The sequence below is a fragment of the Pinus tabuliformis genome, chromosome 5_1 (assembly GCF_031772625.1).
Source record: "Pinus tabuliformis cultivar Carrire ecotype Pingquan chromosome 5_1, CPIR1, whole genome shotgun sequence".
Classification (NCBI taxonomy): domain Eukaryota; kingdom Viridiplantae; phylum Streptophyta; class Pinopsida; order Pinales; family Pinaceae; genus Pinus; species Pinus tabuliformis.
The window spans coordinates 464042622-464070493 of record NC_142305.1 but is presented as its reverse complement, the minus strand read 5'-3'; the positions used below and the strand labels follow the sequence as shown (position 1 = coordinate 464070493).

Here is a 27872-nt window from a genome sequence, read left to right as displayed (position 1 = left end):
GCAACAATAACAACACCAGTGAGAAACAAATCGATGTAAGACAGAGTCAAGAGGAAGATTGCTGAGAGTGCAAAGGCTAAGAAAATCTATAAGTTCAAAGAATATCCACTTGTTGAAAGAGTATATTTTGATAATAGAAGCAAAGAGGCAACAACGCGACAAGAAACATGCGCAGAGAAAGGGGGAGAAGTAAATATTGGAAGAGGCAGAAAGGCTATTGCAGGAGACGAAGAAGAAGTTGAAAGCAGAACAAGAGCTTAGGAGGAGAAATAAGGAAGAAAGGTAGGAACAAGAACAGGAAGAAAAGCAAGGCGCATTGACATAGAAAACTATGTAGATATAGGTTGAGATAGAAGAGCAGCCAACAAATGATGAGCAAGGTGAGGAGGCGTAGGTTCGGGAACTTCCTTAGTAGGTTGAGCAATTTGTTGAAGTGACAGACATGGAGATAGAACATGAGATGGAGGACCAAGACATTGATCTCATGCTAATGGCATCTGAGGTTATACCACAATATTCGTCACCTCCAGAACCACAACTAGTCCTGAGAAATCTAGGAGAATTTGTTCTCATTAATGATGATCTAGAGACAGATGTGTACAATCTCGCATTTAAGGAGAGACAACAGTGGATTGTACATGCATGAATAAAGAAACCCCTTGATGGTTATACATCACCTATGCACATAGAAGAAAGGGTGATTGTACTAGATGTTAGATGACATCCAGTTGCCATGGCTGAGGCTTCTAAGGCATATGCAAAAACCATGAGTTCAATAGTCAAGTTCTTGATAGCAGAGAATTATCAAATGGCAAAGGACTTGCAAGAGGCTAGACAGAAAACAGAGCAGTCCGCAGGATCCACCATGATAGAGATGAAGAAAGAAATAGTGGTGGAGATATCAACCTTCGAGGCCACCATGTAGACAATGTATAGAAGATTTGTACCATGCACAAAGCAATTTTCCATTTATACAGTTTTCAGCAGCAGTGCATGCATACAACCCAAACACTCAAAGACATTCACACTGCCATTGTGCGCTTGCAATAATGGACAATGAGATACAAGGGAACCTCACTTTACTTGCATAAGAGGATGAAGCCAAAGGCTGAGCTACACAAAGAACTGATTCAGATGTTGATCCGGAACTATGAGCATCTCCCTCCGCTCATCACTAGCATTGCTTGCTATGCATGGTTGTTCAGGAGTTTGGATGTCATAGTGTGAAGGAACAATATCCCTTCCATCGAAACCCTCACCCATGCCATGAGGAAGAACCAAGTCATGCTAGATGTTGAAAAGTACATAGAATAGTTGATGAACATAGCCACCAATGATGACTTGTAGCTCAGCGCAGAGAACATAAAAAGGTACATTAGTGGTCTAGCCACACTCTAGAAAATGTTGTGCATGCTTTAGGATGAGCTGTATAGAGGTATCAGAATCACATACCCAGAATCCATGGAGGCAAGGGTCTGCTTCGACAAAGATGCCATCAAACAATACAGGGACACAATAGAGTAGTACCAAGCTTGGTATCATTTTGTCACTGAAGATCATTGTGAGGAGGTTACTGAGTTGGTCTTTCCCCAAGACCTCAAGTGATGTTGTTTGTCTTGTTAGGCTGACTCAAGCCTATTTTTGTCCCACATGGGTATATGTGGAAATTTTATTACTGTAAACATTTTGTAATTGAAATTCCAAGTGTCATTAGTGGAATGTGAAAAATCACTGTGGTAATGTGAAGAGTCATGAGGATAGTCCAAGTGTCAAAGGGGAATGTCAAGGGTCACCCCACCATTTGCTATATATAGAACTTCATAACCCATAGTACAAGCTTTTGGGAGCCAAGATTTTGGCAAGGAATTTCTTAGAAAAGGCTTGGAAAGTATTGTGATGACCCTTGGCTTCTCCATAGTGCAGAGCGAGTACATATATTTAGAGGAGTAGGCGGTGTTGATTGTAATGTTCCACTATTGGGTATAGTGGCTATCAATGGTGTATGTATGGATGGAACTTTCACTTAATATACATAACACATACAACACATTTTCATGCATATGTTGTTATTGTAGTTGGACTATTTTGGTTGCTTTAGCAATGTATGTTATTTAACTTACGCATTCATGTATGAACTATTTTGTATATGATTGTATGAATCTTGTTGAAGATGTGTTGTTGGTTTAACAATCACTTTGGATTGTGGACTATTCTACTTTCCACCTTATGATGTCATTCAAACCGTGTGTTCCTTTCAGGCTGCGTACTATTATAGGCTTCTAACGGACACACTTCCTTTTCCCCTCCATGTTTTAGAACCCACATGCATCTAACTTGACTTGCTACAAGGTCACATGCTTTATTATGGAAAATATATCACACTTACCTTTGTGCATTATCACAATCAAGGCATTGCTTTACTACTCACTGTTGAGACTCCTACTCCAAACGGTTTGAGGTCTAGTTGGGACTTCTTACCAAGGAGATGCCTTGATGTGTTGGTGGGTCCAACACCATCAATATCTCTAGTGCTAGAAGGAGGGCTAGATGACAATATGAGTCCTCAAAGTATGTTTTGAATCTTTGCACATTCTTTCATGACTTACATTACAATTAATCCTTGACATGTCTATCACATGGATGTGATTTTGAAGTGTTGGAGGATCTCCTTGATGACTTGTCACATAACACATATGATGGTGAAGGCAAAGAAACCTTGCTTAGTCATGGAGTTTCCTTCATGGGTTTCTGTGAAAGGAATGAAATCCATGAGGATCACATTGCCTGCTCGCTGTTCGAATTCATGTTTCAAGGGCACGCACTGCAATGGTGTTTCACATTTCCCATAGCCTCCATTCACTATTGTGATTAGATGATTGGAGAGTTGGCCTATGATTTCTATCATTACGATCATAAAGCACTCAATAAAAAAATTTGGGAATTACAGAAAGCACTTGATGAATCCCTTTTACAATTTTGGAAACACTTCCTGAATCTCGCTTTTCAAATCCCAGAAGATGAAATTGATTGGAAATTTCTCAATGAAATATTTACGTATCTTCTTCACATATCTGAAAATCCTCATATATTAGAATCATTCGAACCCCTCCCAGTGTACCTCGGTGTTAGATCTTCCAAATCTAAGACGAAAAAGGTTGTTGTCACAAGTGACCCTCCATCTGCTTCTCATTAAACAACTATAGCTCCACAGGACGAGGTGGGAGAATGTGTGCACACATATGTTGAACTGTCACATCCTCCCACCCCACTTGCTCTGAATATATGTGTATATTTGGCTTACAAAACTATTGATTTTCATGTGAACTTGTTCCCTCAACCTCTGTCCTCTTGTTCTGTTAATTGTCCAGATTGTACTGTGTTGCATTCTCCCATTTTGGACTCCACATTTGTTGTTCATGAGGATCAAGTTTTCAATAGAGTTGGTGTTGAGCAACCAACTTGCGTTGTCATTTATGATGAGTATGTGTGGGAATATGAAGAAGAAATCATGGTGAAGGATGACCTCTTTCTTTCTGCACCTCATTCGCTATTTCCTGACATCTTTTGTGATTCTTCCATTTCTGATTTATCTTGTGAAAATCCATCCCCAGATGTTTTTACATCTGATTATTCATAGAACACACCGAATGTCATTTTTTCATTGCATTACAGAGAGGACACATCTTTCTTTCCAAATCCTCCCAATCTAGCATATTTTCTTTCTGAAAACTCAGAGGGTGAACATTCTTGTTCTTCATACACCCCTCTATATGATTTGTCAGATCATGAGGATTCCAATGAACATATCGAATTTTCTGATTGTGGTTGTCGTGATCTCTTCACTCCTTTATTCGATCGCAATGTAACTTTATTTGCTATTGATATTTCTGAGCCACCCGTCTTTGATAATTGATGATCAAGTGGAAACCCCTCAAGATGTCGAAGCACTTCAACTCGAGTTGATGGTTATGTCAAGTCCTCGCTATCTTGAGTTCAATTCCACTCCAGATCAGAAATTTTTTGAAACACCCCAAGCTCCTCATCATTCTCATGTTTGCATTGAAGATCAATCTTATCCACAAATTTCACATCCTCTGACACAATCACATGACCGCATTACTCATGCACTGGAGGAATCATACACAACAAGCACTCTTGCTAAGCTAAAGTTGTCTTTATTTTTCATGTTTTCTCATTTGCCACAATCAAAAGAGTGTACATGCTGATCATCTGTGCAAAGTGTGCTTGCAATACCATGGTACATCTGTAGAGTGTTTTTCTTATGCGTTTACTCTTTTATTTATTGTGGATTCTTTTAAATTTTGAGTGTGTTGGTCTTTATTGTCTTATCTTTCTTGTGTGTTGGTTTACTTGTATATATTTATGGTCAACCATGCCTTCACCAACATGGGCCTACCAATACACTGGTGACTGCATTGGGAATATCGCTTCACGTGAGTAGATCCATGCACTATTTAGCATAGGAGTAGGAGTAGTTTTTTATTATTGTTTGATTTTCTTGCATGTTTTCTTTACATGAATATTATTGCTTTCATTTACTTCTATTCTTGCTTATTTATTTTGTTTTCTTGTTATGCACCTGTAGGTTTAGCTTCACATGAAACCGTGTTTAGCTCTTGAGACAAGCAGGGTAAAGTACAAGAGGAATTTTATAGCTATCAACAATTGGTTATTTATTTTCCTCTCTCTTTATGAAGAGCTTGTTGTCTTCAGTCGATGATACCCTGATGGAAAATACATTATGTTCAAAGTGAGTCTTGGTGAAAACACAATGCTTGCACTTTTAACTAGTATCGCCTACTCTAATTAGTTTTTCTATATTCAGTTAACCCTTGTCAACTCAGTCAAGTAGAGTAAGGTCAGGGGGAAAACCTTAAAAAGTATGTCAGAGGTATATATAACATACTTCTCTGAAGGGACAACCTCTTTTGTTCTCAATAAATCGGGATCCCTCTTCCACCTCATGAAATAAATAAGTGCCTATTCACAGTTCTTTGAAAAATGAAAAATGAAAATGAAAAAAATAAAATAAAGGCTAAAGAAGAGAAAGGATTCCTGCACAAAGAGGTGATGCAAGTAACTTTGCAGGGGTAGTGATCAGGCTCGTTGGTAGCAGAACAATGCTTGTGTTCCTATGTGACTTTGTCGGGATACTATCCAAGCCTGTTAGAGGTGAAGCAAAACCAGAGATGAAAATAAAACTCTGACAGTCATATTACTTGTGCATCGATGTACCCATCATTCCCAATAAAAGAAATTAGTTGACTTGGCTTCATATGTATGCTGACCGATCAAGAGAATGGAAGGGACTATATCTTTAAGACAAGCTAGTGTAGAAGCCATCACAATCAAAGAATTGAACAATACTTCTGGAGGAGTTAGACTCGCTTTACATGAAACAATGTCCATACAAAGAGATAGAGTTCTACCAGTGTGTCATCAATGTTGTAGCGGCTACAACCACCCTCCTAAAAATTTCCTTCACTTTGTTTTGGAGCCTCTCTCCTCAAAATCTTAGCATCTTGTTTGGCACTACTCAAGTACTTTTGTTTCATTCAAGTTTAATCTTTCACTTGCAGCTTGTGTTTGCTAATTTTTTTTGCTGACCACCCATAAGCTGACCCCGAGACTTGGTTTACATCAGTTCTTGTGCTATCTCGGAAAACTATGAAATCCTATAGGGAAACTATTATTGTTCTCAAGAATTGGGCAGAGCATCTTGACAGTCAACCCTTCTCTCCAGAAATGTGCAGAGTAGTCCGGCAGACAACCATGCTCAAAGAAATTGCATAGAAAACCTCAACATTGGGCTTTGGCTCAGGAGTTGCGCAGACCCAACTAGAAGCTTGTCTTCAGTAGGGAAATTGTGTAGAGCATGAGAGGCAAGTAGAGCCACACAGTTCAAGAATTGCGCAGAAGCATTCCTCATGTTATTGTCGTGATGCATGTACTGGCAAGTTGCCTAGTTCTCTCTAGAATTGTGAAATCTTCCCATGCATGCAAGGCAACCCTTTCCCAAAAAAGAAAAAAAAAAGAAAAAAGTGAAAAGCATCCCTAAAAAGTAGGGACCTATTTTTAGCATTAGGAGTTACATGCAAGTTGATTTTAGAAACTTCCCGCCAAGTGTCACTTTTTCCTAGATTTGTGGCATGCATGTCATAAAACCTAAAAATACCAAATCTATTTAAATGACGCCCCAAAGCTCATTCTACACATTCGATCTTGGAGCTCTAGCATTCCCAAGGCATCTAGGAACCTTCGGCACAATCGACACAAATTTTCTAGGTAAGTTTTGTTATTCAAGTCTTTTGCTTCTTTTTCTATCGCTTTTATTTTCTTGGTTTGTGTGAGTGCTATTTTGCATGTTTTATTGAATGAATGCTGGTGTTTTAGTCTGTGTTAACTTTTTGAAGTGTTGTTTCAAGTTTTTCATTGTCTTTCTTAAGCATCAAATGCATAACACTATTTTTTCACTAACGATTGCCATTGCGGTGACCCTCTCCACCAGCTTCATTGTTCGTCCGTTTAACTAATTCCTGCATTGATTTTGATTGAAGGCACAATCGTTCACTCCTTTTTTCACCATCCTTTGCTTACACTTATAGATCTACACATTTTCAAGTTTCCCTTGGGCAGATCTCAGTTGCTTTGGCTCAAATCTTGCTTTCCTCGGCATGCTCTGCACATTCCTAAGCTTGAGGCTCTTCCTTGGCTCTAGGAATTGCAAAGAGTTTGCCTATCACTAGCCTCTAGCTTTGCTCTATGCAATTATGGGAGTTAGTGCCTAGTCTTGCCCACTAGGATTGCGCAATACACAGTCCCAATGAGCAGTCAAGTGAGACTAAACTACGCATTGCATAGTTCCAATCCATAATCAACCTAGCTAGATTGCACTCTCCACATTTCTAATTAGTAGCAGGTCTCACTAGTAGCCGAGACTGCACAATGCGCAGTTCTAGTTGATAGTCTCCCGGCCTTGAGAGTCACTACTCACAATCTTTCCCAATAGTCACTTGGTTTGTTGCATGATCGATCCTTGAAGTGCATTGTGTTTTTTTAAACTAACATTTTATTGCTGCGAGTGTCCATTATGTCTCTAGGTACATTAGTTTTTGAGAAGTATCTTAGCAGTATAGGCATCATGGTTTCCAAGAGAGTTGGATCAAATGACACTATAGAGAGCAGCACTGGATATGTGGTTTAATAGGTGCCAATAAACTTTCCCATCTATGTATACATGCAACTGTTCATAGAGAAGGACATCAAGATCAAATGGAAAGAGATAAACGACATATTTGTAGGCACTGTCAAGGAATATCTGGAAGATCATCAAGTCTATGTCAACATTCATAAGTTAGGCTTGTACATGGTTGCATGGAGGTACCCCACCTTCCCGTGTGTGGATATCATTCACTGGGTTGTCTCACATACTGATCCTGAGACGATGACACATAGTGACACCAGTGGAAAGCAGCTTTCCACCTTGAGGACATAAAACTACCATCAGATGTATCACTTACCGGAGCCACTGACTACATGCATGCACTATTCTTCACTCCCAAAAAATATGTGAACTTAAGAAATATCTTGAAGCATTGGGTAAAAGATCCATCGAAGTTTAGGACAACACCCAACCAAGTATACAAGATAAAGTCACTCAGGAGGGGTTAACAACTCCTAGTCATTTTTGCATGTTGCTTGTATGGATAAGAGAGCACAAAGACCTTCTCGCAGAGTTGGGTTGTTATGTTAGATCAGTTGGTAGATGAAGGAAGTCCTTGCAAATGTTTCAAAATGTTGGCTCTTCAACTTAAAGTGCACATGTCAAATGTGCGAAATCCATTGAAGGATAGACAAGCAAGATTCTATATGTCCGTGTACCTGCTTGATGCCATTTGTGCCCAATAGTAGTTCCCTAGCATGGGTTAGACATGGACACCATCAAAGGAATATGTGAATGTTTATTTCAAGTTTCTCTCTGAGTGTAGCTACCAAGGAGTCATGACGAGGTTGTCTGACCACTTCATCGCCCCGTTGTAGAGGATGATATTTGAACAAGACCCACCTTGCATGTCCCAAGAAGCGATGCAGGTATTGCTCAACATTGCAGATTGGTATGCTTCACTTGGTGACACCTTCATCAAGATGTTTGGCGTGAAGAAGCCTCCGCATGAGCTATTGAGGTTTTCCATGGACAAGTTGATTATGCAAGAGGTTTCATACCACATATCCATAGGGTTATCAATAGCACTACACATGAAGAAGAAGGAACCATGGCCCACTCTTCCTTTTCTGATTGGGTTGTATGAGATATGTACCTTGAAAGATGCATACGTCGAGACCGAGGACTTGAATAAGTTTGGGTTTGGAACCAAGAGTTTCAATTGGTATAATCCTCACTGCATATGCAAGAAGAAATGTGTGAATGTGTACTTCCCATGGGTCCATGAGGCATGTCATTGGCCAGAGGAAGATCCTTGGAGGTATTGCTATAACTCCTCTATGCTCAATAAACCGGTCAACATTGCTATAGAATGGAAAGAGACACTACAGGCAGTAGTACCAAAGGAAGAAACAATAGAAACAACTATGAGCAGTAAATCAGCGCAAGACAAAGGCAAGAGGAAGATTGCCGAGAGTGTAGAGGCTAAGAGAATCTACAAGTTCAAATAAGCTCCACTTCTTGAAAGAGTAGCTTTGGAGATAGAATCAAAGAGGTGACAACCCGATAGGAGAGTAGCACAGAGAAAGAGGGAGAAGAAAATATTGGAAGAGACAAAAAGGATATTGCAGGACAAGGAGAAGAAGCAAAAATAAGAACAAGAGATTAGGAGGAGAGAGAATAAAGAAAGGAAGAAACAAGAACAAGAAGAAGGACAAGGTGCACTCACAGAGCAAACTACGCAAATACAGGTTGAGACAACAGAGTAGCCAAAAGATGATGAGCAGGGAGAGCATCTGTAGGTTTAGGAACTTGCTCAGCAGGTTGATTAGTTGGTCGAGACGACAAATATGGAGACGAAAGAGGAGTTGGAGGACCAAGATATCGATCTCATGTTGAGGGAATCCGAGGTCATACCACAGTCTTTGACACCTCAAGAACGAAAACCAATCTTGAGCGAGAAAGGATAATTTTTTCTCCTTAATGATGATCTAGAGATGGATGTGTACAATCTGACATTTAACGAGACACAATAGAGGGTTGTACAGGCATGAAGAAAGTAGCTCTTGGATGATCATACATCAGTTACGCACACAGAAGAAAGGCTGATTGTACCAGATGTTAGAAGACATCCAGTTGCCATGGTTAAGATTTCTAAGGCTTATTGATGTAGTTGGATATTGGTGGCCACCCATCAAGCCCACTTGGACCCCCACCATTGTTTCTTTCAGGTTTTAAGTTTCCTTAATTGTAGCACAATTTACTGTTTTTAGCAGTTTTTCGGGTCTTGAACATCCAGAGCCGTTTTGAGGCCCTAAACGACATTTTTTGGGAAAATTGGGAGCAATATGGGTCCATGGACAGATGTTTCTCTTCCTAAATTTGTAGTTCTCGGATAGATCTTTCTAACGAGATATTGTGCACTTCAAATGAATATCATATGCCAAAGTTACGACCCTGGGAAGTTGATGTACCAATTTACCCAAACGGGGCCCAGAGTTTGGCGTTTCATCTTCTAGGGTTAAGTTTTTGGATGTTTAGAATTTTCTATTGTTTCTAAACAATAAATAGGCCTTCGAGCCTCATTGTAACATAGTTGAGAGGCATGTAGCCACCACATCTCTTCTCAGAGATAAGCTGCCATCGCCCTAGTTGGTTTATTTCCATTTATGTTTGTAAGCATATTTTAGTATTTTACATTAATGAAATGAGGTATTATTTCCACTGCATCTTTGTGTATATGGTTATCTCTGTATTTTGCTGTGTTCCTATATAAATCTGGATCAGTGGTATCAGAGTGGTCTACTTTTTTCTTTTTTTTTTTCTTTGCATGTCCCCAACGAGGTCGGGATATAAGGAGTTAGGGCTTGAACTGGTCGAACCTTTGCAAGACCATCCTCGTAAATCCCGATGGCCTCCCATGGCGGATGAAAAGAAAGACGAGGGGGTAGGAGATCCTATCAAAATCTTGCTCGAAGAAGTCCTCGAGCAACAAAGGAACGTGATGATGGAAAGCTTTGCCCAGATCCTTCAGCGGCTACCTAGGGGCGATGCATCGACTTCCAACAGCTACTCTAGAAATGCCACACTGTTTAAGGTACAAGTTAATTTTGAAATCCCCATATTTGAGGGTCAGATAGATGTAGATGCTGTCGATAAATGGTTAAATCTGCTAGAGGGTTATTTTTCTGTTCATGATTTTTCTAGTTGGGAAAAGATTATTTTCGCTCTTCTCAAAGCAACCCCCTGTTGGGCCTCAAAATAGTCCCTATTTTCACTCCATTATTCACCAATACCTTCACATTTTACCTTCATGTCACCTCCATTCCACCTCCACATCATTACATTTACCTCATTATTGGGTTATAACAATGCTTTTCCAAAGTTTATTAATTCTTAACATTTTTAAGTGGATTTATGGCTAAACTTTAGAAAATAATATGCTTATACTTATACCTAACAACTAGAATGAGTTTGTTGATATGTGTAGGTACAAAGGAAGCTTCCAGGGCATCTTTATGTGGCCTTGAATGATCAAATTCGAATTTGATGAGATAAGCCTCATGGAAAAGATCATGATCTCATGGAGAAGATCATGGACCTCATGGAGGAAATCATGGAGGATAGGGTTATGTGTCTAGATGGTTGAGAAATATGTGGGTCAAAGGAGAGATTAGTGGATCATCATTATGAGTTTGTTATCTCATCTCATTGTATAAATAGGAGTACCTCCTCCATTCCAAAGAGAGGACTCTTGGAGCATTGTATCCAACTTATGATGGAATAGAATAAAGCTTCATTTTACATATATTTTCATTATGTAGTTTTAGATATAAGTTGCCTTAATGTAGTATATGGAATAGCTTGTCACTTTGTTCTTAGGAGAATTGAGCTCACTCTAGAAGGATCAAAGGAACATGTTATTTCATACTAGATCTCATTTCATTTAATTGCTTAGATGTTTGATGTTTGAGGATTTGTTTGTGATTGATGAATGAGCTTTAAATTAGAATCTTATCAGCATATGAGAGGATAACCAAGGGTCTAAGTTAGGCTCTCTCTCTCTATTTGATTTGCATGATAATTGAAATTCATTCTTTTGCTTTTAAGTTTCAAGTCATTTCATTTCTTATGCTTATGAATGAATCTTAGTTTAGTTTGGACTAGTACATGAGAGGACAATCAAGAGACTAAGTTAGTCTTTCTCTCTCTTTGAATCTGAACAACAATTAAAGTTCATTCTCCTGTCTTCATTTCAAGTTTCTAGTTTTATGTAGTCATTGATTTCTCTATGATACTGTAGGGAAGGACAAGCAGGACCTCCTTAGTTAGGAGCCTCTTCCCTTGCATATTATATTGAATCGTAAATAATTTAGCTAGACATAGATTTAGTTGCCTACTCTTGCATATATATTGCTGGCACCATCACAAGCTTACGAGTTTCCCTGGTTGATAATTTAATGCAGAAATTTAAGCCCAATAAATTGCCCAACATTTTGGTGCTGTTGCCGGGGATGGTGCTAAGGGATTAGGCATTAGGAATTTAATTCAGTACTAGTATTTTTCTTTAGAAAAAATAATTTGTGAAACCTGGTGACAGCAGGATCTTCACAAAGGAGTTTAAGTTTGAGTTTTCTAATGTTTCAGTATTTAGCTAGTTTTAAATTCAATCCTTTTTGAAACCCCCCCTGCATAAATAAACACAAATCAATCGATTAGTATGCTCTCTTCCTGCGCTTCGTGCGATCAGGAAGATCAGAAAATCTATTGATTTCATTCGAATAAAAATACTCTTGCTGGAAAACTAATGTGCAACACGACAATAAAGAATTTTGTGAATAAGAAAAAAAACATCTTAAATTTTTTAGATGAAATTTAGTTTTTTAATTTTAGATTTAAAAAAAAAAAATTCATAAAATAATAATAATATATATATATCATATATATACATATTATTATTATTTAAAAAAAAAAAAAAAAAAAAAAAAACTAACCATTTTTCTTAGATATATTGTTTTTTAATACATAAAAAAAAAAAAGAAAAAAAAATATATAATAATAATAAAAAAATTCAGCTGCCTGTCTTTCTGCAATTGCTGTTGCACGCTCTTCATGTAGCCTCTACATTTGCCACTGGGCTAATCGGCAGCTCAGCTCAGCTCAGTGCAGTTCACATAACTGCCGTGCAACAATCATGACAAGTACTAGATACTATCTGCACCGTGCTTTGGATTTTTATCCGCCCATCATGTATGAATAAATGAGTGAGTGAACATCACTCAGAGCAGGAAAGGGTCGCATTATTATTGGAGATATCCTCTGAATCGTTGGCTTGCTTTCAATGAAAGTTGGCCTTGGTATTGTACGTAGCATTTGGCTGCCAATCCTCTGGAATAGCGTTATCTATGATGAGAGATTTGCCTGTGGAGAGGGTTGTAAGGCGAATGGAGAAGGGAACACTCAGAGGACCACTATTCAAAGCCCAATTTGCACCCGATGTTTTTTTTGCATTGGTTGCCATGTATTGGAGTTTTCCTGTTTTAAATCAACCGCTCCAAGGTCGCCATCTCCATTTACGTATTCAACAAGGAGCCCCAGCCAGTAAGCACTGGAACCCGAATTGACGTGGAAGAAAATATTGGTTCTCTGATATTCACAAGGCACGCTTCGAAACAAAGCAGATATGTACTTCTACGAGGATCAGACGCCATATCTTGGAAGGCAGTACCGCTGAGAACAAACTGTGATTGCCCAGATGATTCGTCAGCAACCGCAACGGTCACTCCCGTTTCGGAACACAGAGGATTGCCGGTGCATTTTACCTGATAGCATGATCCACAGCCTTTTCCTGAAACTGTTTCTGGGTTTTACTGAACGATGGAGCTGATTGCCCAACAAGCGATTCCACCCGCGGGTCATGGCGGAGCTCCGCGATCTCGTGAAAACCCCCTTGGATCGTCACTACAATACCACGGGGGCTGTGGACATTCGACCTGGGAAACACTACTGGAGCTGCGCCGTGGTCGGTAACAGCGATATCCTGCTTCAGAAAACCCAAGGACCGCTGATCGATTCCCATGAAATGGTAATCCGACTCAACAACGCCCGCACCGGGGGTTTCCAAAACAGCGTGGACTCCAAAACCACTCTTGCATTCGTTAACATCAATATTCTCCATTCTTGTGCCAGAAGAACCGGGTACTTCTGCCATCCATACGGGGAAACCGTCCCAATTATTATGTACATCTGCCAGGCCATGCATTTGATGGATTTTTCCCTCTGCAATGCATCCCACAAGTCGCCCCTGCTCGTCACAGACGCATGATTTGATAATCTCTGTGGCAGAGTAGTGAGGTATTATTCTCTCAAGAATTTTGTAGAGACCACCGCTAAGCATCCGGAGGAATGGAGCGCGGCGCACGATGATTCAATGTTCCATTACTCGTCTGGAATGCAGGTAGTGATGGTCGCACTGGGGATTTGCGAGAAGGTAAGTATCTTCGGTTTCGGTAAATATTCTCAGGCCAAGCACCATTACCATACAAATCAGAAAGGCGAGCTAACACTTCATGATTATGAGGCTGAGTATCATTAAAAAAAAAAAGTTTTAAGGAATTTAGACTTCTGTGATCCATAACATTGTCTAGATATCTTCGGCAAAATCACATAATCAATCTTTTGTCGACGCGTTTCGAACCAACCAGTGTGGTTCATCGTCAGGACAAGTTGAAGAACTGATCAGGCTAAGCTTGATTAAATAGAGTGTGCAGAGACTCCAACGGCTATATTGCAACGGCTAATTTTGACCTGAGGATCAAAGTCAAACCCTAGATTTTTATTAATAGAAGCATATAATTAATTATTATTAGTTAATTAAGTAATGAATATAATGGTCATTATATCATCATATTTATTAAATAACCTATATTTAATATTATCCCCAAATTATTTAAATATAATTAAATAGTATTAAATTACTATTATTCCTAGAATTTAGTTACAATAGGTAAGTGTGTATTAAATAGAGTGTGGTAGAACCAAGTCCTCAGCCCTAGCTGAACATGCGGGGAAGACTATGCATCATGTTTGTATAGAGGATGCTCAAGTCATTGCCAAAGTTGCGCAGTTTCACCATCGCAAATTTAGAGAGGCCCTGGAGATTGAGAAAAGGCCGAACAATCTTAATAGGGATGATGGCTGGAAGATTAGCAGTTGCTGGGTCCCAGCCTTGTCTTCCTAGCCTCCTCATTCCCCTTTGGTTAGGTCTTAGGGTTTCTGTCTTCCCTCTCCTCAATTTCTGTTTTTGGCGGGTGCGTCTTGGAATGCAGGAGGTAGTAATTTGGTATTAGTGGTTTTGGGCCAATTATGGTTTTTATCCTATCCGAGGGGGTAATTTAAAATTAGATTAGATTCTTTGCATTGTTTTTAACCTAGTTATTTCCTTTAACTGAATTCATATATATTTAATTAAAATAAACCTTTTTTAAACCTTGTAAGTAATAAAAAAGTTAGTAATAAATATTGATTGTTTAATGGATATAAATTACTAAGTTAGATAAACATGTACTTTAATTATGGTATTTACTTAACTAGAATACTATTTATAAGATAAAAATTATTAAGTAAATATAGAGTATTTAATAAACATAATTATTGTATGAACTTATCATAATTAATAAAAATGTTTTGGAGATCTAGTTCACCTTTGGACCCTGAATTTTAATAAATATTACACAGTTACCTATTGTAACTAGATTATAAGAATAATAGTAATTTAATACTATTTATTATATCTAAATAATAATAAATTTAGGTTAATTGAAGATTTAATTTATTAATGACCTTTATATTTAGTTTACCATATTTATTAATGACCAATATTTCTAGTTTACCTTTGGACCCTTTGATTTAAACAGTTATTATTAAATTAATACACACTTACCTATTGTAACTAAATTCTAGGAATAATAGTAATTTAATACTATTTAATTATATTTAAATAATTTGGGGATAATATTAAATATAGGTTATTTAATAAATATGATGATATAATGACCATTATATTCATTACTTAATTAACTAATAATAATTAATTATATGCTTCTATTAATAAAAATCTAGGGTTTGACTTTGATCCTCAGGTCAAAATTAGCCGTTGCAATATAGCCGTTGGAGTCTCTGCACACTCTATTTAATCAAGCTTAGCCTGATCAGTTCTTCAACTTGTCCTGACGATGAACCACACTGGTTGGTTCGAAACGCGTCGACAAAAGATTGATTATGTGATTTTGCCGAAGATATCTAGACAAAAAAAAGTTTGTTTTGTACTTATTGTAATATATTATATTTATTTTTATATTTATTTGTTTTATATTTATATATTTTCGATTTCTTTTGATTAGTATTTGTATATTTTTAGTAATAATTTTTATTTTTTTTAATTTGTTTTGATTTACATTTATATGTTTTTAGTCCATGTTTGATTTGTTTTGATTTGTATTTGTATATATTTAGTTATAATTTCTTAATAATTGATTTGTTTTGATTTATATATTTAATTAATGTTTGATTTGTATTAATATATATTATGATTGTATTAATATATTAATTATATTAATATGTTATAATTATATTAATATGGTTCAAAAAAAAAAAAAAAAACTTTTCACAAAATTCACGTAGGTTAGAAAATAAAAAAATGGAACACTTGAAAACAAATCTTGAGGATTCATTTATCATACATTTGGAGGATTCTATAAATGATGATTATATTGTTTCAATAGCTTCATGTTGGCATTAAAATCATAATAGATTTCTGTTGAATACTTTTATATGACATACTAATATGCAGAACACAACAGATCTTCTAATGCCAATCTTTTTGTTGAACATATTTCATCTGACACCAACAGGGAGTATTACTTTTCATGATTATTTTACGAATGGATTGATTTTAAAATCATGATTACGTCAATTTTAACACTTTGTCTGTCCTTAATTTGTTTTATCTGGTATGAAATTTTTGCGTAAGAATCATGAAGAAACTGGCCATTTCTTCTAGAGCACACTTATGTTTTCTTTGTACCAAGTTTTTTTACAGGTTACAGGACAATCAAGTATTCATTAAGGAGATTACATTGTGCACACAATTGGTCTTCAATCGACTAATTTCATGAAAAATTCTAAAGACAAATCCATGTCCACAACCATTATTTTGCACTCCCTTTTTGCAAAAGATTTTCCACCAATTGTCAATCCATAAAGCATACCATTTCCATGTCCATTTTTCACAGCAAGAGTATTTATCCTTACATCCATTCCTTACAAGCTTATTGTCATTTCCCTTGTCATTACCATTCCCCTTCATTTCCGCAATAAAACCCTGCTTGAGTCAAAGTCCTAGAGTCTAAATATCATTGTAAAAAACACCTAGAGGCTTGCATGCCTTAATGGCAAGTACTCTTGCCAATGAACAATGGGAGTACATTAATATCCCTTGTTCATTGGATCTTGTAGGTGACTCGACCACGAAAAATTTATTCGTACCTACAAAGATGTGTTAGGCATCCTAACTCCCATTGGAATCAATGGTGGGAGCTCTTGTGTTGGCTAGGGGCATTCATTAACGACCACTAATTCAACAACTTCTTGCTATGTTTGACATCGACACATTTAATCACATAGTAAGATTTGTGCCAACGAGCATTGAAGACTTGAAGACCCATATTTTGTAGCAGATGAAACCAATTTCTTTTCATTGTTTTTCAGTTTGTCATCACTTGAGAACAAGTCAATTAATAAGGCTGGGAGGGAAATGTAACTTATATAATTTGTATACCTTCCAAGCCTTATAGATTTTCAGCCATATTTAGCAGACTCATCAGATTCATCATCCAGCAGCAGATACGACTTTCAGCCATGTTCAGCAGACTCCTCAGATTACGACGATACAGATCCATCTTTCATCCACAACTTGAAGAAGAAGCTTCAGAGCAAAATTGTGGCAGCTGAACATGCATGATTCATGCATGATTTTCCCAACCAAGTAAAGAAGACCATGAACAACAGTTTTTGCAGCCACACGTGCACAACTCTCATTCATTTTTGGAAGGGTAAGTTAAGGTATGATATTTTCTAACTTTTAACCATTAAATTCCTTGAAAAGTTAGAATAATAATTTTTGGAAAAACTTCACTTCCTTTCCCCATTTCACATAACTGCCCAAACCATCCGTTTAAGGGGAAGGATACATTTACATACATGCTTTGTCACATTCATATAACATCCACATTCATATATCACATTCTAAAACCCACTTACCTTCAAAATATATTCGCTATTACATGAGCATACAAATGGCTTTGTCAAAAGTATTTAAAAGTTAATTGGATGCCAATACAATCATGGTTGTTACACAAGAACCAACCATGATGCATTCCAACAAAAATACTCTGCAATAAAAATCACATTATCAATATGCAAAGATCATACATTGAATGCAACAAACAAAATATGGTTGAAACACAAGAACCAACCAAGTTGTAGTTCATCAAAATAACGCTTTGCAAAAGTTATGTAAATGATATCATGCAGAGTTTAAGCCAAAGCTCAAGTACCAAAAAGTAATGTAATAGATTGCATGAGGACATGCAATACCTTCAGTTTGGGGGAGATGTTGGGCCTCAAAATAGTCCCTATTTTCACTCCATTATTCACCAATATCTTCACATTTTACCTTCATGTCACCTCCATTCCACCTCCACATCATTACATTTACCTCATTATTGGGTTATAACAATGCTTTTCCAAAGTTTATTAATTCTTAACATTTTTAAGTGGATTTATGGCTAAACTTTAGAAAATAATATGCTTATACTTATACCTAACAATTAGAATGAGTTTGTTGATATGTGTAGGTACAAAGGAAGCTTCCAGGGCATCTTTATGTGGCCTTGAATGATCAAATTCGAATCTGATAAGATAAACCTCATGGAAAAGATCATGATCTGATGGAGAAGATCATGGACCTCATGGAGGAAATCATGGAGGATAGGGTTATGTGTCTAGATGGTTGAGAAATATGTGGGTCAAAGGAGAGATTAGTGGATCATCATTATGAGTTTGTTATCTCATCTCATTGTATAAATAGGAGTACCTCCTCCATTCCAAAGAGAGGACTCTTGGAGCATTGTATCCAACTTATGATGGAATAGAATAAAGCTTCATTTTACATATATTTCCATTATGTAGTTTTAGATATAAGTTGCCTTAATGTAGTATATGGAATAGCTTGTCACTTTGTTCTTAGGAGAATTGAGTTCACTCTAGAAGGATCAAAGGAACATGTTATTTCATATTAGATCTCATTTCATTTAATTGCTTAGATGTTTGATATTTGAGGATTTGTTTGTGATTGATGAATGAGCTTTAAATTAGAATCTTATCAGCATATGAGAGGATAACCAAGGGTCTAAGTTAGGCTCTCTCTCTCTATTTGATTTGCATGATAATTGAAATTCATTCTTTTGCTTTTAAGTTTCAAGTCATTTCATTTCTTATGCTTATGAATGAATCTTAGTTTAGTTTGGACTAGTACATGAGAGGAAAATCAAGAGACTAAGTTAGTCTTTCTCTCTCTTTGAATCTGAACAACAATTAAAGTTCATTCTCCTGTCTTCATTTCAAGTTTCTAGTTTTATGTAATCATTGATTTCTCTATGATACTGTAGGGAAGGACAAGCAAGACCTCCTTAGTTAGGAGCCTCTTCCCTTGCATATTATATTGAATCGTAAATAATTTAGCTAGACATAGAGTTAGTTGCCTACTCTTGCATATATATTGCTGGCACCATCACAAGCTTACGAGTTTCCCTGGTTGATAATTTAATGCAGCAATTTAAGCCCAATAAATTGCCCAACACCCCCCATGTTAAGGACTGGTGGGAAACCTACTGCGAGTAGAAGGATGAAAGTACAAGCTCACTATTTTCGGCCGCACCCACTTGAAATTCATTTTGGGATGCCATTAAGAAGCAGTACTACCTTGTCAGAAGCTATGAGGATCAATACATAAAGTGGACCACGCTACGACAGGGAAGGGACCAAGGCATGCTAGAGTTTACCAATATTTTCCATACCCTTCGCACAAAGTTTGGTATTCGGAGCAGCACTTGGTACTCAAATATGATGGCATCCTGCACAAGTACATCTAGGAAGAAATAGAATTCCTGAACATCTCCTCGCTTAGCACAACATACCGATATGCCGTTAGGGTCGAGCAAAAGTTTGAATAGAAGAAATGAGACTTTGGATCTATGAATCCGAAGCAAGGGAAAGGTGCCCCCAAATAGCAGAACAAAGGAGAAATCCAAGGTGGGGTAGCCCAAGACAACACGCCAAAGCTGCAAGCAAAGAACAATGCTGCGAAGCCAAAAAAGGACACGGGAAAGTGGTGCGAGTTCCATAAGAGCTCCACTCACAACACAAGTGAGTGTCGGGCCAAGTAGTCGCTAGTGGTTGAGCTAAAGGTTTCATAATCAGATGCATGTTCCGACTCTGAGTCAGAACTTGACGAGGGGAATGACAAATGGAAGCAGATTATCATTGTAGAGCCCAACGCCATCATTGCCACCACGAAGATCTAGAAGGAGGAACCCGAAGATCCAGAGGAGGAGGAGCGTCTCTTCCACTCCTAGATGTGGGTAAAGGGCTCCCCGCTATAGTTCATTATCGAGAGCGGGAGCCAAATGAACCTCATTTTGACAGAGGTCATGAAGCGGATGGGCTTACTGATCACAACACATCCACAACCATACACCATCGGGTGGCTTCACCAAGGACGGGATCTTCGCGTGAGCCAGCAGTGTCACCTTCCATACAACATCAAGCCCTTCATGGACGAGGTATTGTGTGACATTTCTCCCCTTGAAGTTTGTGATGTATTATTAGGAAAACCATATTTGTGGAAGTGACATGCTATGTATGAATCAAGGCCTCGTGCTATTATTGTTACTTTGGGAAATACGTTATACAGGATACTGGAGGTAGCACCGCCTACTGCCATCTCTTTGGTTACTACAAAACAATGCAGTAAGCTCATTTCCAAAACTGGGAAATTTGTTATCTTGATGATACGCCCTCAAGGAAAGAAGAAGACAGTGGCCACGGCCTCCAAATAGGGCCCCTCTGTACAACAACTACAGATGGTCAAGGTCGTGAAGGAGTACAAGGACATCTTCGCCTCCCTCGCAGGGGTTCCTCTGCACTATCAAGTCAAGCACTCCATCGATCTGACCCTAGGTGTGCCGCTGCCCAATGGGCCAATCTATCAGCACTTCGTTATGGAGAACGATGGAATCAAGAGGCAGATTCAGGAGCTGCTGTAAAAAGGTCACATCCGTCTAAGTTCATCACCCCGTGGGAGCCTGATCATGTTGGTACAAAAGGAGGATGGGACTTGGAGACTTTGTACTTACTACCGGGTGTTGAACAAGATCACTGTCCATAATAGGTACCTGATCCCACGGATTGATGACCTCTTGGACCAACAGAAAGGAGCAAAATATTTCAGCAAGATTGATTTGAAGTCAGGATATCACCAGGGACCAATCGAACCCTCCAATGTGTGGAAGAGTACCTTCAAAGCCAAGGAGGGCCTTTTCAAATGGGTGGTTATGCCTTTTGAATTAACGAATCCTCCTGCAACCTTCATGAGGCTAATGGATGACATCTTGTGGCCATTCACCAACTCATTTGTAGTGGTATACTTGGATGATATCCTAATCTTCAACCAGTGTTGGGAAGAGCACCTCCACCACATCCGACAGGTTCTCCAAAGACTGTGGCAACACAAGTTATGTACCAATTTGGAAAAATGCACTTTTGGCATGACCCAAGTTCATCAGATGGGATACATTATTGATGAACAGGGGGTGCATGTGGATCTAGCCAAGATCCAAGTCATTCAGGATTTTCCATCTCTAACCACTCTCACAGAGCTCCGCAACTTTCTAGGTCTTGCCAACTTCTACCGCAGGTTCGTGTTGGGATTTTCTCATATCACTTGGCCCTTGAGTCAAGTCACCAAGGGAGGAGCAAACACAAAATTCTTTTGGTCTGAATCGCAACAGGAGGCATTCACAGAGTTGAAATATCACCTTTGCTTGGCACCAGTGCTCACATTACCAGACATGCAACAACCATTTGAGGTCAAGACAGATGCCTCTGACTATGCTATTGGGGCAGTCCTTACTCAACATGGGCATCCAATGGCATATCACAGTGAGACATTTTCAGGCACAGTCTGGAAGTATCCCACTTATAACAAAGAGATGTATTCCATTATGTAGGCTTGCCAATAATGGAAGCATTACATTTTAGGGAAGGAGACTGTCATCCACATAGACCGCCAACCCCTACAGTTCATATATACCCAAGGGAAATTGCAGAATGATCACCATCAGAAGTGGTCCACATACCGACAACAGTTCCATTTGAATTTCAAGTATAAGAAGGGAAGCACCAATAATGTTGCATATTGCCTCATTCGACCACTGATCATGGAATTAACCACTGTGCTCAACTCTTTTGGGCATGAGACTTCTGATTGGCCACTTCTCTACAAAAGTGACCTAGAATTTAGCCACACATACCAAGCACTCTTGGAGGGTTAGCATGTTTTAGATTTTCACCTCTAGGATGCCTTGTTATTCCACCTGGGTCACCTTTGTGTTCCTTCAAGCAAGCGTGCCAAGATGATTTGGGAAGCACACTATAGTTGGGTTGCTGGGAATTTCGGGGTCGAGAAAATGGTGGCAGTACTGCAGAATTATTTCTATTGGCCAAATCTGTGATAGGATGTCAGGAAGTACATTAGATCATGCACTTCCTGCGCCATTAACAAAGCGACCATCAAGAAGTAAGGCCTATATACCCTGCTGCATGCCTCGAGTCAACCTTGGGAATCCATCTCCATGGATTACATGTCAAGCCCTCCTTCCACTAAGCATGGAAAAGACTATGTTTTTGTGGTCATCGATAGGTTCTCGAAGATGGCCAGTATGGCAGCCTACAAGAAGAATATCACAGTAGAAGCCAATGCTAAACTCTTCTTTGAACGAGTGTGGGTACACTTTGGGATCCCATAGTTTATCATCTCAGATCAGGACAACAGGTTCCTCAGTAAATTTTGGTCTAGTCTCTGGTCGATGCTAGACACCAAACTCACTAAGTCCACAACCTTCCATCCTCAAACTGATGGCCAGATAGAGGTTGTCAACAGGATGATCATACACATTCTGCGCATGTACAACTCAAAGCATCCACACACATGGGATGAGATCCTCCCTGATGTTCAACACAGCTACAACCAGACTCTCCACATCTCAACTGGCCACAAATCTTTTCAGGTGGGCTTGGGATTCTAGCCACTATGTCCCATTGATGTGGCCATGCCATTTGCAGCTACTCATGTAGATTCGGTTCATGTCCAGTTCGAAATAGATAAGGCAAACAACTTCATAGAGCACATCCAACATATTCACGAGCAGGTCCATGACATTCTGGAGAAATCAAATGCCAAGTACAAGCAGTGACATGATCAACATCGGGTGCCACATAAGTTTCAGGTGGGCGACAAAGTCTGGTTGCATTTGCAAAAGGAATGCCTTATCGGAGCCTATCAGAAACTTGGACCAATCTGATATGGTCTTGTTGTGCTCTACAACAACCCCCCCATTTCATACAATTTTTATTTTTTAAAACTATAATATGAAATGGGTCCCATTTCATTTAATTTTGTATCAACTTATCATTATTCAAAAGGTCCGAAAAGAAATAAAACATTATAAAACCTTTTTGATAAATCACTTAATCGGTCTTATAATAAAGAATGAATAATCTTTTATTATTGCGATATAGCGATCGCAAGATCGCATATTGCAATAACAAAGGATGCATTACTTAAAGACCCATTGATTTTCCCCGATGCGACAATGCACAAATGGCTATCGGATATCGGGAAGGCAAGCGACCATAACAAAAGGCCCCTCTTCACTCCGATGCGATATCGCTATCGGCGATCGGGGATTCCGAAAGGACACCAATATAACAACTTAAGGATTCCCCCGATCACCGATTGCGATAAAGCTAAGCACATATTTCAAAAAGATTGATAAGGCCGGGATATATTATGGTAATTTAGTATTAAAGGCCTTTCTCTTCCTGATAGCGATTCACTTACGCTCAACTGCCAAAACATCAAAGCCACGCCTAAATGAATCATTTGGCCAATAAACGATATGATGAGCATTTAAAGGATTGACAGGTTTAAACGACCATTTAATGAAACAGTAAGGCTAAAATCTCTTTAGAGATTGTATCCGTGGGCACCTTAAGTTAAATCCTCCATTATTCATTGATTAATATATCTCGCTCATCTTTGGTTTGCGCCACAAATTCTCCGCATTACGTTCATTTTCTCTCCTGTGCAAAGCTCTCCCGAAGCAGCAAATTCAAGCCAAATGGGGAAGAAATCTAAGAAAACTGGAACAGCTTCCGCTTCGGCAGTTACAGGACAACATATTGTCGATCCAGGATCAAGCAAAAAGGGTCTAATATCGGACACTACATGTCTAGGACTTGGTAAAACTACTTGGCTGAGAATCTACAATCTGATTGAGGCCGAAGAGCCTGAGGTAACAATAGTGCAAGCCACAACAGACCCGACTTGGAAGTCTGATGCTACTCTAAAGGATTTAGCCGACTCTTACCTTCATTGGATAGCAGCCCGAGAACAAATTCTCCCATATACAGATGTGGTGAGATGGGCAATTGAAGAAATACCAATCACAAACATAACATTTTGCACCATGGATGGGAGAGTGTTTGGCTCGTTTCAACCTGATGATTTGAGGCAAATGTACCATTTTCCTGCACTGGAGAAGAAGTACAACAAAGCATTCCTGGAGAAATTCAAAAATGAAAATGACATTGAATCAGAACCCATACGAGATTGGAGGCAAAACCCAGTGAAACACAAGCATGAGTCTTTGGGTAAGTACTCTGTCGATTCCTTGTGTTCTCCTTATTGTTATGCCAGAGTAATGATGTGTAGGTTGTGGGGCTTACACGATTCCTCAAACTTCACTATAGAGATGGTACCTTTGATGGAGGCAACATGCAATAGTGAAATAATGGATTGGGGAAATATACTGTCTGATAAGTTAGCAACTGCGGTTCTTGAATTCAGAAACAAAACTCGTGTTACTGAAAGGTTCATTCCCCCATTTTATTATAGTGCCTACATCTTGGACACCCTGTGTTTTAATTCCAAATTTCCTATGCTGGGGTGGAGATGGACTCCACAAAATCCCATGCCCATTCATATATACCACCAGAAGTTATGGAAAGCCCACTACAAACACCATTTATATCAAGTTTGCAATGGTTTTATGTTACCCATTCACTATGCCATTTTTGACAAACCTACTCCAAAGATTTCCTCACAAGCGGAGATTGACTTGACAGCCATAGGGAGATGGTTCGAAGAAGAAAAATTCACCTATGTAAGAGTTTTCGACAGCCAGGCCAAGCCTCATGTCCTCCCTTTGTATATACCCGACAAACTGTTAGCCCGAGAGGTAGCATATCAGATTACATCCGAAGGAGTTAAATTAACTCTAAGGAATAAAAAGAAGCACGTTTGGCCTTCTTTTCCTCTAAGATGTGGCGTTTATACTCTGCATGACTTTAAACATGTAGACAAAGAAGCAGATAAGATTAAGGCACTGAATCTCGCCACTCTTCCTAATAGGCGATTTGATCCAAACAAAGTCACCTACAATGCACTTGAACAGGCAAAAATCACTAAATTTGACCATAAAGATGATGATTTTGGTAACCTGTTCTCCTCATTCGAGTCGCTATTCCAGGTTCAATCACTAGCCAGAATGAAATATCATGAAGATGGGTTAGTTGAATTTAACAAACTTAGAGAACAGAGGTTGCAAACTCTGCCTCTAGATCTATTAGCAATGACCCCGATGACACAACCAAGCGAGCCTGAGTAGCGACTTACCAATGAATCTCCTGCTACATCAGAAATTGCTGGAGAAATCGAAACAAAAGAGCAGGAGGAAGTGCAGAGAAAAGAGCAGGAGGAAGTGCAAAGAAAAAAGCAGGAGGAAGTGCAGAGAAAAGAGCAGGAGCAGAGTAGCACGGACATGAATGTAGATGCCTAGATTGACCCGAAATTTCTCCAGGAATGGCAGCAATTCGACTCAATCATAAGCAATCTTGAGAGCTTAAAGGAAGTCGATACATCAAAAGCGGTTGACACAGGATACAACATCTAAAGAGGTTCCAAGTGGAACCAGCGGCCTACCCCTTTCTACATGAATAGAGATAATTCCTAAGGATCCTTCGCATCAGATCATTTTGCAAGTGGAGGAGATACCTCCATTGGATGTCTTTTACAGCCCAAAGCACAGGGCTATAGTAAAATGACAGCGGAAAAGGAGAAGGACTGATCAACCTTCCCTATTCCCTGAACAAACAGTGACAGCCAATGTGGTCTGGAAAGAAGACTTTGATCCTTCTGATGATCTTACAAAATTGTCCCAATATGCTGGAGCCTATTTGGTGGCCACCATGGACAAGGCATCAGAAGTGACTAATCTGTTAAGAGAAAAGGACCAAGCAATCGACTCACTACAAGTACAGTTATCAGAGGCACAACAGAAAGCAGGGCAACTTGAACAACAGTTGTCTACACAGCAACAGATAAACAATCAATTGAATAAACAATTACAGGAAGAGAAACAAAGAATTGATTCAAGTGCAATTCAAAAGTAGAAAGAGCTGTCAGAAGCATTGGCAAAATTAAAAGCAGTGCATGAACAGATGGGAAAATCTAAAGATGAGCAAATTGCTCAATTATCAGCCCAAATAGAAAAGTCAAAGAATCTTCCGCAGCCTGCAGAGTTCAGAGCATAAGCACAACAGATTAACAAAGCATTGGTAACACAAATAACGCTGTTATGTCAAAAAATTGCTCAAGCAGAACCCTTATGTGACATAACAACGTCAATAATTGATAAATCGGTTGATGCTAGAACAGACTTGGAGTAGGCTGATGAGACCTTGACCAATTTTCCTGAGTGGTAAGACACTGATGAGGCACAGGCAGCTAATTTGCCAAAAATCTTAGAATCCCATAAAGAGATCCTATTTATGGAATGACAGTTCCAGTTAATGAAGGCAGAGAGAGCAGTTTCCAGATGCAAGTTAACCACAAGTAATTTGGTTGAATTGATTAATGATACTCTCTACTTATCTAACATGATCTCTCAATGTACCCCAGGTAAATTACTATCGGCTAAAACATTGGAGAAGTCATGTTATCAAGAGCTGGAGAAGAATGGGAGATTGATCGCAGGTATTAACAGTTTGACTTGGGACACCTATTGGTTGTTCCTAGTCAAACCATACAACCAGAGAGCTACCCTCAAGTGCCTGACAGATGCAATCGGGTGTATCATTCCCGATATACAAGATGCCACCTATGCTGCCCAACTCAATTCTCGTCTCAACCGACCTCCAGAAGTGGAACCCATGCTTGCAATATCCCAACTCAGGTCAAAAGGCAAACAGCCTAAGTGATGAATCATGCTGCCGACTGCCAGATTGCTATGAGGAAGATACTCCAAATCAAGTTGTACAAATTAAATAGGATTTTAATTTCATAGTTAGTTAGTTTTAATCAAGTATTTATAGACCCTTTCAATTCATTGGAAAGGGTTGTAAGTTTTTTTATATGACTTAAACCTGGAGTTGCACTACTGTACTTCAGGCATATTTTTTTATAAAGACTGGACCAATTATTCCAATTTTGATAATGAAACTTTTATGTGGATGTGCACTACTGCCTTTATTTAAAAGTATTTCTGAATCGGAAGAAGGAATTCAAATAGCGATTAATGTTGGGAATGATTTGTAGCTCATATGGTACTACTATCTATGTCTGAGTTCATTCTATTTATGTGAATTGTTGTTTGATCTCTCTTGCTATTATCGGATATATGCGTGTGTTTTTAACAACATTCTTTACAATTTCCACTATTGGATGTTTACAGCATGCTTTTCTTTTATCATACATGTATCGGTAATATAAAAGGATAAGTGTAATAATGTTTTGTTAATCACTTTGTTCAACTACTTGAACAAAGCAATCATTAAGTGAATGAATGTCTATGTTTATTGTGTAGAGTCATCTATATGCCTATCAATGAACAAAGATCATCAAGCGTTGCACTTAAAAGAATAGAAGCCTCCTGGGATAGAATAGTCATTTATGTTTTGCTGTTAGATTAAGTCATCCATTCATTATCATTTATTAGAAACTAATCACTCATCCATCCCCTTTTATTCATTATTGGGAAACTGGTCCCATTATATCCAGTCGGAGCCACCATCCCAAATGGAGAAGGAGCTGTATTAAGGTCCGGACCGGGTGGTTATCCCCCAATGTTGATACAACGATTTTCGGGGCATCAACATTTTTGGCGCTAGAAGGAGGGCCTAACTATGAATGGCGAGCAAATCCAAATCTACAGACCATTCTGAGAGTAAATCTCCCTCCCCATCACCTCGTACTTCCCAATTGCATGCTGGTTCTCCAGTATCCAAGCAA

General features: G+C 38.7%; 1 pseudogene; it reads left to right on the top strand.

Annotated features, from left to right (window-relative positions):
- Nucleotides 1-442: 442 nt before the first annotated feature.
- LOC149165505 (beta-1,6-galactosyltransferase GALT29A pseudogene) lies at nucleotides 443-13778 on the top strand (annotated as a pseudogene).
- Nucleotides 13779-27872: the final 14094 nt, after the last annotated feature.